Below are 12,927 nucleotides of genomic sequence, written 5' to 3'. Positions count from 1 at the left end.
TCACTTTGGAATATGTCACCTTTAAAAACAGACACATTTGAGTCAAGATTGAATAAAAATAATTTCTTTTGAAAATGAGTAATTAGTTAGTTACTGAAAGGTAGATGGAATGTGGGAATATTTATGAGAGTATGTAAACATGCATCCATGTTATCATAGCTAGGTTCCTAAAGTGACCTCCAAATTGAAGATCCCAAACTACACACACACACACCCGCATGCACGCATGCACGCACACCTCAAAATGATCAAAGCTAAAGTCAAAGACTGAAGGAGGAAACATTCAAAATCAGTAAGGGAAAGTCTGAGCGGGCTATGTGCACCTGAGCAGCTGATCATATGTTATGTTTTGCTTGTTTGAAAACCTGAAGCGGTGGGTGGTAGTGACGCACGCCTTTAATCCCAGCACTGAGGAGGCAGAGACAGGCAGATCTCAGTGTGTTCAGGGCCAACTTGGTCTACAGAGTGAGTTCCAGGACAGCCAGAGCTTGTCTCAAAAAAGAAAAGAAACAAAGTTTAAATGCATCAGTTCTAAAAGGAAGGTTCCTATTGCGTGTGTTCTTTCCTATTCAACAGCCCAAAAGATGTATTCCTGGTAATTAGTTTTAATCTTCTTTCTGCTTCTTTTTTTTTTTTTTTTTTTTTTTTTTTGGTTTTTCGAGACAGGGTTTCTCTGCATTGTTTTGGAGGCTGTCCTGGAACTCACTTTGTAGACCAGGCTGGCCTCGAACTCACAGAGATCCGCCTGCCTCTGCCTCCCGAGTGCTGGGATTAAAGGCGTGCGCCACCAACGCCCGGCTCTTTCTGCTTCTTCTACAAGAGAATGTTCTAATAACCAAGCAGCAGCAACAGTTGTTTGCTTTATAGAAATGTGTATTTCTGCCAAGAGTAGTGATGCATGCCTTTAATCCCAGTACTCCAGAAGCAGAAACAGGTAGGTCCCTGAGTTAAGAGGCCAGCGAGGGTGAGGGAGGGAGGGAGGGAGGGAGGGAGGGAGGGAGGGAGGGAGGGAGGGAGGGAGGGAGGGAGGGACGGAGGGAGGGAGGGAGGGAGGGAGGGACGGAGGGACGGAGGGAGGGAGGGAGGGACGGAGGGAGGGAGGGACGGAGGGAGGGAGGGAAGGGAGGGAGGGACGGAGGGAGGGAGGGACGGAGGGAGGGAGGGACGGGAGGGATGGAGGAAGGGGAGGGGAGGGAGGGAGGGACGGAAGGAGGGAGGGAGGGAGGGAGGGAGGGACGGAGGGAGGGACGGAGGGAAGGATGGAGGGAGGGACAGAGGGAGGGACGGAGGGAGGGAGGGAGGGACGGAGGGAGGGAGGGAGATTTGTATTTTTCCAGCATAGAACCACTAAATTCTTCATAATCCACTCAAATTCTGCTTAGTTACACTTTTTTTTTCTTTTTTAATTTTTCAAGTAAGGGTTTCTCTGGGTAGCTTTGTAGACCAGTCTGGCCTCAAACTCACAGAGATCTGCCAGCCTCTGCCTCCCATGTGCTGGGATAAAAGGCGTGCACCAGCACTGCCCCACTGGTTACAGACTTAAAAATGTTGAACAATTACTCTTATCACCTATCTATCCAGTGAAAATACTATATTGTACTGATGAAAATAAAGAAAGCAACTGACTGTTAGGAACCAGCACCAAATGACACAACTTCAACACAGTCCCTATTCCTTACACTCAGGGCGGAAGCATGAAGGCTGATGGGATTGTAAGAGCCAGGGGGCCAGAAGTTTGCTAGGAGATTGTGTTCTCTAGATACGACAGGGAAGCCATACCCAAGAAATCTCAATAACATAGTTGCCTAACTACAACTGAACAATGACAACACCAGTAGATATGCCAATGGGGAAGGGGTATATTTCACAGGACTCCACCCATAGATGAAGAGCTACAGGCAGCTGCTAAGAGAGAAAACAAGTCTTCCCCAGAGATAAGCTTCCTGATTGGTTATACCATACCAAATGGCTAGCCCTGAAAACCTATATATGAACAACACGAATAGGACTCAGCAAGTGCACCTATTCATTAACCAAATATTGAATATTAATATATATTTCATTATGCCTAATGAGATAAATATAGTGTATTCTATATAATGATATAATATAGTGAATAACATAGTATAATATAATTACTTATAAAATAATTGGTTATCTTATAACAACTACAAAAATTGTCAATCATTTTTAAAGGGCCATGAATTTGAAAGGGAGCAGTGGACATGGGTGAGATTAAAGTGAGAAGAGGGGGGAAATGATATAATTGTATATTAATTAGAAATAATTTTAAGGGGCTGGGGATATAGCTCAGTGATAGAGTGCTTGCAAAAGACCCTGGGTTTGGTCCTCAGCTCTGGGGAGGAAAAAGACAATAAATAAAATTTAAAAGAAAACACCACATTGTTTAACATTTAATAGTAGGGTAAAGCGGCTTGTAGTGAAACACTTGATTAATATTTCCTCTCCATTCAAAAATGATCAGGTAACTATTAGCACATATAAATTGTGAGTCTATAGAGCTGAAGAAGAGATCAGTACACTGTTGTTAATTATTACTTATCCCTCAGGTAGAGATTAGAAACTTCTCACTGGTATAGGAAATATTCTTTATTCTAGTCGGGGAACATAATCACTTTGTTTCTCAAGGGTTAACCTATCTGCAAATGACACTTTATTGTTTAGATGGATTAGCTCATTCAAGACTGGTAGGTAGTTAGAATTAAGTATTATATAGATAAGAGAATGGAAAATGAGTGATTGGATGGCCTCCTTAGTACCATCTAGAATGATATGTATTGTATCATTTAGAATGATATGTTGCATACATATGGTACACACATTACATTATATGAGAGATTCATGTATTACATGAAAGACTCAGGTTCAAGTTTCTAACTCTCTGCCTCTTGTTCTTTCTTCTATAATACATATGTTTATCTTGAATTTCATAGAATTTTTTTTCAAGTGAAACATGTTATAGATGTGAAGGTAATCTTAGCTTCTTACAAATCTGAGGCAGGAGGATTGTGAATTCCAGTCCTGCTTGGGTGGGCAGTGTAGTAAGACCCCATCTCAACAAAAAACAAAAACTAGAGCAGAAACCTGTTCTATCTTCATTTAGTGTCACTAAATAGAATGGTATTCATTCAAAGAATTGAGTGTCTTTTGGACCTCAGCTATGTCATGTGTCCCATAACTCAAGGTCAAGTGTGTTTTGTTTTTAGAGACAGGGTCTGCAGTCTCCCACACACGGGAAGTACAGGCATTTGGCACCATGCTCAGCTAAAGATGAGCTTGTAAAAGTCTAAAAGCACCAAGCAACAACAAACACTCTGCACCAGGCATGGGTACAGCAGGCTTGCTGTACAGTGTAAACTGGTCCAACCCACATCAGCACTAAGGGCACCTGCCGCTCACCCTATGCTATGTCCCTCTTGAGTCCAAGGCTGTCTACTGTCTTCATAATTACATTTCTCATCAGCTGCCCCACCCCCAAAGGTGAGTCTGCCTAGGCACAGACCTGCTCTGCAGATAAGAGAAAGGTGAAAGAATTTACTAGACTCCACTTAGCTGCTAGGGATCAAGTTCACTGCCATCAGACCAAGAAAAGCAAGGTCATTCCTGAAGGAACTAAATGATGGAGGCCACTTGGAGCCCAGCTAAGCTGAAGACTTTGTATGGAACACTCAGAAAGTCAGAGTTAGTTTTTTTCCTTGGGCCCCACCATCACCTTGAACATGTAAATATAATGAAGTTGCTCATTGAAGCCTTTCCAGTGTAAAAGGTTAGAATCAGGCACCCCACTCATTTGGAAAACTATTTGCAAACTTTATACCCTCTCTGTCTTTGTGGATCATTACATGGGAAATCAGTTAAGGTTAATCTTGCATGAACTGGATTTGTAACAAACATGTTTCAATCAGTTCTACTCTGTAAGCAATATTTGGATAAGAGATCCCAAATTAAACAGAATTCCATTCAGATTTGTATTATACCTTACTATTCTGAGACCTAATGATATTTTAGTAAGACATCTGAACATTTGCCAAGAAATCAATGTCTGTTGAGCTACACACTGACTGCTGGCTGAGTCTTTCTCCCTATTCCGCCCTGTTTCGTGAGTGTAATAAAGCTACACACTGCATCAAGAGCCCTAGCAAATTAATGTCAGCACTCTGCTATTCTAATGTTCTTATTATACCAATTCCACAATAATTCACACAAGTGAAAACCCAGGAAGAACATTCTTTTTGTTACATAAGCTTACTACACAAATATTCTATTCCTCTTCCCCTTGAAACTGGAATTAGTTTGGGTTTGATGTCATTTCCAAAGGCTAAGCAAGCAAACTGTAGTCTCTACTAAGCCACAGCTACAACCAGTAAAACTGTCACTAGTGAGTTCTAATCTGTAAATTAGTTCTAATCTAATCTGCTTGGTACTAAGTAATGGACATCGAGAGGAATGCTCCATGTCTCCTAGGGTATCAGGTCATTCTCTCAAATGGGAAATTCTGACGTTAGCAAACACAGAAAAGACAAGAAGAACATATTGCAGTAGTATATGCAGACAGATATGACGGACTACATAGGAAAAGGCTAAGCATGCACTGGCCAGGGGTGGGTGGGTTCATGAGCAGTCAGAGTTCCTTAGCCCGAGGAACTTTAGTAAGCTGAAACACACTGGCCCTCACAGAGGGCTTATGCAAATAAAACTAATCCACACATGTGGACATAGACTCCCAAGGAAGGAACAAAGACCAAAGTCCCCAAGAGAACACGTATTTTTTATTTCCAAAACCAATTATAAATTTCAGAGAAGTTGGTACACGGCACCACCTCTAGAAGGGATACATGTGATGAGCATGGAGAGCACGATGAGATAGGAGGGGGCAAAGGGGGGAAATGAAATGCAAACATTTAAACCCTTACTTGTTTGGTCTAACAGTTGGTGAAGAAGCCAGGGTTATAGGACAGCGGTTCTCCCTTTGGGCCACTACCCCTGCATAGCAGATAATTACATTACAATTCACAATGGTAGAAAAACTACAGTATGAAACAGCAATGAAATAATTTTATGGTTGGGGTCACCACCACATGAGTAACTGTATTAAAGGGTGGCAACATTAGGTAGGTTGAGAACACCACCATAGGAGAAGCTAACCCAGCCTTACAACTGTTCAGAAGAGCCTCTCTGGTGGTTATTAGATTCCAAAAAGCATTCTGCAAAGCAAGTCCCTTCCTCAGAACATTTTAAATCTTGCTGTCCTATTTAGATTCCCCATTTGAAGGTATTCACATGACATTCGAGATGGCTTTGTCCTGGTGCTTACTCTGTAGACCAGGCTGACCTTGAACTTACATAGATCTGCCTACCTCTGCCTCCTAAATGCTGGGATTAAAGGCATGTGTCCTCACCACCCGGTGAGTATCAATTTTCAATAGTTATTTTATTCCTTCACTCATTCAAAACACATAAGAGAAGACACTGTTATTTTAAAACTCGGAGAGAAATAAATTCATTCTTCAATTCCAGGTTGTTAAGTATGGTCTCTGTGATACAGCACACAGAGTTATAACACAAAGTAGATGATGATAAGAGCCATATGTGATCCTCCTCAGTTCAAAGAGAGGTGAGGCGTTTCCAACTGTGTTGATCAAAGGGATCTCCCTGGAGAACGAGAGGTTTGGATTGAACACTGAAGGAGAGGCAACACAGAACTATCCTGAGCCTGCGTGTGCAAGGCAGGAGACAAAAGTGTTCCAGATGAGCCTGGGAACAAAGGCAGACAGAGGTGCATGGAAAGGCTTTTTAAAAGCCTGGTCTCAGGACCGTGGTGCAGGAAAAGTCATGACACAAAGAATCTCAGGTCAACGTTGAAGTGGACAGGAGAGGGTGCCAGATAATAAACTGATGACAAGTGGACAGTCAACAGAGTCCAAGCAGAATTTTAACTAATAGAAAAACATATGGCAAAACTGTGTGATTCTCCTTTCTCTTGCTCCAACATTAAAAGCTGTCCTTTTCTGCAGAAAACTAGAACTGAAAAATCAGCATGCCAGATTCCTTCCACAGCCATGGTTTCTTGGAGAGCTTTGAAGCATTCTTCAGCTCAATACGAAATCACTTTCCTAGTCAGGGAGGGGGTAGGAGGTGGGGGGCATTCAAGTGTTCCATTACAACTCTCAGACTGAAAACAATTTTGATGGGGCTTTTCCAAATGATCTCTGTTATTTAGACTAGCAAAAGTTTCTTCTAGTTCAACGGGGCTTTCTTGATCAAAACATTCCATAACTCATTGTCTAATATGCTGGATTAATTAGGCTTGCTTAATCCTATTCATCACTCATCACTGTTTCACAATGTCAGGGTTCCCACTGAATTGTTTGATCTCGAGATAGAAGAGGCCACCCTGACAAAGTGGGTCGAGGATTTCAGGTGGTCCCATGCACGAAATCGACCACCATGATGTCTGGAAGGCAGCAGTGCTCACCATGAAGTTTTTTATTGTGACTGTGGATCCAGGAACTAGACACAATGGTGAAATGTCAAATTGGCCCTGGAACAAGCTTTCAATTAACCTCCAAATTTTTTGCTCTCCTATTTCAACAGCTAGAGATTTCCTTTTAGATTGGTATTTCTTAAAACATAAACAACCGAAGTCCTTCACCTAGTGCAATCAGGGATGCTCTTTAAACTACAAACTCTCATCACCTAATCCATCAAAAACCTAGGAATTGCTGGGCAGTGGTGGCGCACGCCTTTAATCCCAGCACTCGGGAGGCAGAGGCAGTCGGATCTCTGTGAGTTCGAGGCTGGGCTGGATCGACAGCCTCCAAAACAATACAGAGAAACCTTGTCTCGTAAAAACCAAAAAAAAAAAAAAAAAAAACCAAAACAAAACAAAACTAGGAATCTGCATTGTCCTCAGTTCTCGATGTATGTCTCCTAGACAGCAAAACTTTTTATTAAGTACAGCTTTATACCTTAGCTTCTACTCACAGGTACTAAATTCATCTCTTTGTTGACCTGCAAAGTAAATGGGCATGTGCTTGCAAGTGGAGATATAGGAAGATACTGAAATGTAGCTGATCTACCACGATAGTCTATGCATTGGTGAACATTTCACAAAATGGCTGGGAAATAATATGGGGGAGGGGCTAATAGCAGAGTACTTGTCTAGCATGTGAGAGGCTCTGAAGGAGAACTGTAGAACTGTTTGTTTTAAAGCCTTGTTTCTTCATCTGAACAGAGGAGCTGTGACACCTTCTATCCCATTTATTACATAGCCCCAGGGGACCTTCAAAGTGAGAATAAAGACTGAGGATCACTAAGAGTCATCCAGGAGTGATCATGTATCATAAAAATAAAATAAAAATAAGCAGGAACAGAGCTCTAGTGAAGATGGAGGGAGGGGGGAGGGGGAAGAAAGGGAGGGAAAAGGAATGAAACATCTAGGTCAGTGAAGTGAGCCTCTGGGCATGTCTGTGGTAGCCTTTCCGGAGAGGATTAGATCATGAAAGCTGTGAGCTAATGAACAGATTAATCCTTCAAGGAGTCATAATACGATGCTACTGTCCAGAGACGATGAAAGGGAGCAGGTCACTTAAGGAGCACACTTAGTGCCTAGACCTCAACTGCACTCCCTCTCTTCCTCAGCTTCTGGACACCACAGTGTGGATTGCTCTAAGCTGCCATGCTATCCCCCTCCCCTTCCCCATCCTTGTGACAGACACTTCTGGAACCATGAACCTAGAGAAGCATTTTCTCCCTTTAAATTGCTTGTGGTAGGTATTTTGACACAGCGATGCAAAAGTCTCCCCATACCACGCCCAAGCAGCCTAAAGTCTATGCTTCCATCTTCGTATCACAATATTAGGCGAATAACAGCCTCATTCTTTGCTTATAAGATCAAGATTGGTCATTAAACCAAGTATTCAGGGAATACTTAAGAAGGCAAGGTAAAACAGAGGTTGAAAGTAGTTCCTACTAACTGGCTTGCTGCTAAACCCATGTACACCCATGAGCAATGTCCACCCTATAAGACTTTAAACAGCCTTGGAAAGTTATCCTCCAATGAGAGCATCATCAACAGCTGGGTGATGATGTCACCATGAAGGATACAGCTGTGGCTTCCAGGATAAACACCTGAAGGTGACACCTGAGAGCCCTGAATTGAACTGCTTTCACTTGAGCTCTAAAGCTAAGCAGGTGCTCACCTGGATTTTGCTTACATGGCAGAAAATCCTGCCTCACTGTGGGATTCTGGTAATTGACAGTTACCATGGTGACAGAGAGTATACGGTTTCTACCCTTCATATCAGTGTCCTCTTAGAAAACACCAAGCCATGTTTCTAATCAAGTTTCCTGCTGCCCAGCTGCATCTCCAGTGTCTACAAGATCATTAGAAATAAAGTCAGGCCATGCTGCTCTCCTCTGCGTAAGCAAGGGAAGGTTGTCTCACTGCTGCGGCAAGGACTGACACTTGGCTTCACAGTTCTTCCAGAATGTCAGAGCTCTGTTTCATGTGCAGATTCCATGAAGTCAAGTTTCTCTGAAACATGGTATGCATGACATCTAGCACATCACCCTCAGTGCCAGCACAATAAACTGAGCCAAGTGGTGATCCAGAAGCCACAATTACAAGGTGGTCTAAGGTCACCTGCTGGCAGTTTTAGCAAAACACTGAAGAAAAAAAAACTGCAACACCTCAACTATTTGCAAGACATTCAGAGGTTATTTGATTTTTCTTCTTTCTTCCTTCTTTCTTTCCTTCCTTTCTTTCTTTCCTTCTTTCTTGGTGACAGATGAGAAAAAGAAGGAAGTTCCACGACAAAGACTGTGAGTTACATATATAAGTGGTAAGACAACAGAAAGTAGTATTTGTACACCTCTAAAATTCTTAGCTAACATACTTAAATTTTTGCCAAAATTTACTGTGTGTCTGTCTTGCTCTCAACTCAGTGGTACAGTCATTGCCTAGGATATGTGGTGAGGTGAGGAGTTTGGTGCCTAAAATCACAAACATAAATAAGAAGTGCAATTGAATAAAATTTAGATTGAAAAGTCACTCCCAGTCAAACATACAATACTTCAATTGCCATGTTCTCCATATCCTGTAACAGTGTCTCCAGGATTACAAAATAGGCCTTTATAATAAAGTTCATTTCAAACCACATAAACAAGTATTTTATTTCATACCACATGACTCAGGCAATAAACCAATTTTGTGGGGCTTCCCCCCACAATCTTTCTTTTGCTCTTTTTTTTCTTCTTCTTCTTCTTCTTCTTCTTCTTCTTTTTTCATAAAAGGCTGGGTGGACTCTGGCCTCAAATTCACTACATAGCCAATCTCCTCCTAAATGCTGGGATTCTATGTGTTTATTTTAAAGAGAAAAGGGATGTACAATTCCACTCATATTACCAGTTACCAGGCAGGATGGCAATCAATACTATGTTCTTTGGGGCAAAAGGAAGCCTAAGGCTTTGAGTTGAACAACCTCTAGCAGCTACCTGTAGTCATGGATGCCAATCATGGATGGCAAGACATCTGTGTCAAAGGACAAGCTCAGAAAGCATTAATAAGCTGGGCACTCACCTGTGATCCCAGCACTGGGAGGCTTAGGCAAAAGCCCACTGCTGAGTTCAAAGCTAGCCTGGAATAGATTCTCTCTCAGGCAGGCAGGCAGGCAGGCAGGCAGGCAGGCAGGCAGGGAGGGAGGGAGGGAGGCAGGGAGGGAGGCAGGGAGGCAGGGAGGCAGGGAGGGAGGCAGGGAGGGAGGGAGGGAGGGAGGGAGGGAGGGAGGGAGGGAGGGAGGGAGGGAGGGAGGGAGGGAGGGAGGGAGGCAGGGAGGGAGCAGTATATTCTTTTCTCTTTGGGTCATTTCTTCTCCCTTTCCTTGCTCCTCACTCTAGCCCTATGTGGAAAGCCAGCAACCCCCCCCCACACACACACACACCTCTATAAAAGTTGTATGACAAAGAAACACTTTTTCAAAAGGAAAGACACAAACTCAATTCTAAGTTTGTAAAACTTTCCAGGACTCCAGCAATATTGAAACCAAAAAAGCTCAAGCCCAGGAGAACTGGCATCTGCCCCCTTTGATAGCTTCTCCAGGGTTTCAGAAGGAAGCAGTTGCAGACCTGGAGCGAGTCCTAATGGACAGGAAAGTGAGTCTGGAAAGGAAACTGAAAGAAACCTGTCTTCTTGGCAACAGCAACAGCAACCAAATGAGAACCTTTGCTGAGATCTGAAGACCTTGAGAAAAGAAAGATGGGCCCTTCAAAGTCTCAGACTAAAGATAACACAAGCTAAAAAGACCTTTCAGAAAACAAAAAGAGTTGGGGGGAAAAGAAAACAAACTATGCTCCATAATCAGTCCTCACCTGTCATACTGCTGGAACAGAGTGTAGAGGAACTAGCAACAGTAACTAACCATTGTATTTCCCCAGCCTAGTGAACTACCACAAAGTATCTGTCTGAGGACACTCATCCAACACTGCATCTCACTCTGCAGTCTCTGAAAACTAGCCTCTTGCTGAATTAATTGCTTTTAAAATTGTTTGAATTTTCCAAAGCAACAGAGAAACCCTGTCTCGAAAAAAAAATTGTTTAAATTTTGGTGTGTTTGACAATTTCATATGTGAGTACTATATCCACATCATTTCCACCCTCCCTCTCTGTCTTCCAACCCCTCCTAGTTATCTTCCAACTCCATCTCCAATTCATGAGTGCTCTCTCTCTGTCTGTCTCTCTGTCTCTGTCTCTGTCTCTCTCTCTCACACACACACACACACACACTCACTCACGCTCTCCCATGCATGAATACAACCTGCTAAGTCTCAGGCACAGGGTTTCCATTGTTGGTGTACCAATTAGGGATGGCACACCACAGTCAGTTATAGTTCTCTACATTTTGACCAGGTGTAAATTTCTGTCATCTTCTCTGTCTGCTCCAGAAGAACCTTCTTTGGTGAGGGGTAAGGGTTACATTTATCTGTGGTATTAGAGTAAGTCTTTAGGATACAGTTAGAAATTAATTACCCAGGCTTGGAGGACCAGGCATGAATCCCCTCTTACTGAGTGGGCCATACATCCAATCAAACAGTTGTTGCCCCCACTACTGCACCACAGGAGCTATCTTGCCATGCTGCTTGCTGTTGTGGCTGGTAGACCTACAAACTGATTGCTTTTCTCCCATTGCAGTTTACAAAATACCATCAGATAACATGAGAGTTAATTAGTCCTTAAGGAAGAGGCTCAGGTCACTTCAACTTCAGCTTGCCTCCTCTAGGTACTGTATACAAAGTCTTCAGCGTCTTCTACAACATGGCCTTACCATCGAGTTATAGTAAGCAACCAAGAGCAATGATAATAGCCTGTATTTTGGGGAATCTCTTGGAGTCCCTTAACAACAATTCAAAGGGAGATTTCCCATACCTGATACTGGGGATTTTGTTATATGAATAAATACAAACATAAAATAATGTTTCTCTATGGCTTTTTCAATTATCGTTTGTGTGATCACTCTCTCTTTTGCTCTCCCTTCTCACTCCATAATTAAAGTAACCCCCATTCTGCTAAACCTCCTTCATAGCACCTGTGTCCTACTCTCCCCCTCTCTAGAGTTCCTTTCCCCACTCATGGTCTTTTTTATTATCCTGGTGTCAATGGTTCCACCATGTTGTATACTCACATCTAGAGATTCAGAGCTAGGATCCACAACAAAAAATAAACATGCAATGGTCAGGTTACTTCCCTCGGTTGAATATTTTCTAGTTCGAGCTATTTGCCTGTAAATTTCATGACTATTTTCCTTTACAGCTGAATAGGATTTGGTTGTATATATGCACTGTATCTTCATTATCCACTCATCCATTGAAGGACATTCAGGTGTTTTCCATCCCGGATATTGGGAAGAGAGCATCAGTGGACATGGATGAGCAATCATCTGTGGAGAAGAATGTCACGTCATATACCATAGTGGCCGTATACCCAGGAGTGGTGGAGCTGAGTCATATCGTAGATCAACTTTTAGTTTTGGTTGTTGTTGCTGTTGTTGTTTGTTTGTTTTTGAGAATTCTCCACAGTAGTTGCAATCCCAGTTGCAGTGATGGGTGTTTCCTTTTCCTCACAGCCTCACTAGCAATTATAGCCAGTTGTTTTCCTCATCTTGGCTATTCTCAGAGTAGTTTTAACCAGCATTTATTTCCCTAATTGCAAAAGATGCTGAACACTGCTTAAGATTTGTCCTAGTTATTCTTTCTTTTGAAAATTCTCTGTTCAGATCTGTAGCCCAATTCTTAAACTTAGTCATTTGTTTTCTTTTCTTTTCTTTTTTCCCAGACAGGGTTTCTCTGTATTGTTTTGGAGGCTGTCCTGGAACTTGCTCGGTAGAACATGCATACTTCATTAATTTTATTACTAGTGGTCTGTATGGCAAAGATATTAATGCGGTGGTTTTGAACACACACACACACACACACACACACACACACACACACACTATTTTATTTGTTGCAGTGCTGTGGGACAGAACACAAGACCTCCTGCAGCTAGACAAGCACTATACCATTGAGTGATATATGCCCTAATCCACAAAACTTTTTCATAGAAAATAGAAATAATTGTTCTAAGGTTAGGGGTTACACATCTCAGTATATATATATATATATATATATATATCAAACTGAAGAGGTTAGGTTGATAACAGAAATTATTTGGAAGCATCAGAATGAACTCACAATTTTTAGACTTAGTTTCACAAACACAAACTGGGAAGAAAATTTGTTCAGCTCCTGCCAGTCTGACATTTTCATCTATATCATATGGGGGGGGGTTCTTAGAGAAATGCTTGGTTTAAATGGCAAAGAATTTACAAGTTAACCTAATGCTATTTTTGTAGTGTAAAATGATTTCTTGGG

At 42.2% G+C, this 12,927-nt stretch overlaps 1 protein-coding gene across 10 annotated transcripts in view; it reads right to left on the bottom strand.

The window, feature by feature from the left end:
* The window catches only part of Fmnl2 (formin like 2), a 270,315-nt gene that overhangs the window by 92,842 nt on the left and 164,546 nt on the right, over positions 1–12,927 (bottom strand). The gene's annotated exons all lie outside the window — the stretch shown is intronic.

The sequence above is a fragment of the Mesocricetus auratus genome, unplaced genomic scaffold (assembly GCF_017639785.1).
Source record: "Mesocricetus auratus isolate SY011 unplaced genomic scaffold, BCM_Maur_2.0 Super-Scaffold_100004, whole genome shotgun sequence".
Classification (NCBI taxonomy): domain Eukaryota; kingdom Metazoa; phylum Chordata; class Mammalia; order Rodentia; family Cricetidae; genus Mesocricetus; species Mesocricetus auratus.
The sequence above is the reverse complement of the archived record's forward strand: the minus strand, read 5'-3'. Positions and strand labels throughout refer to the sequence as shown.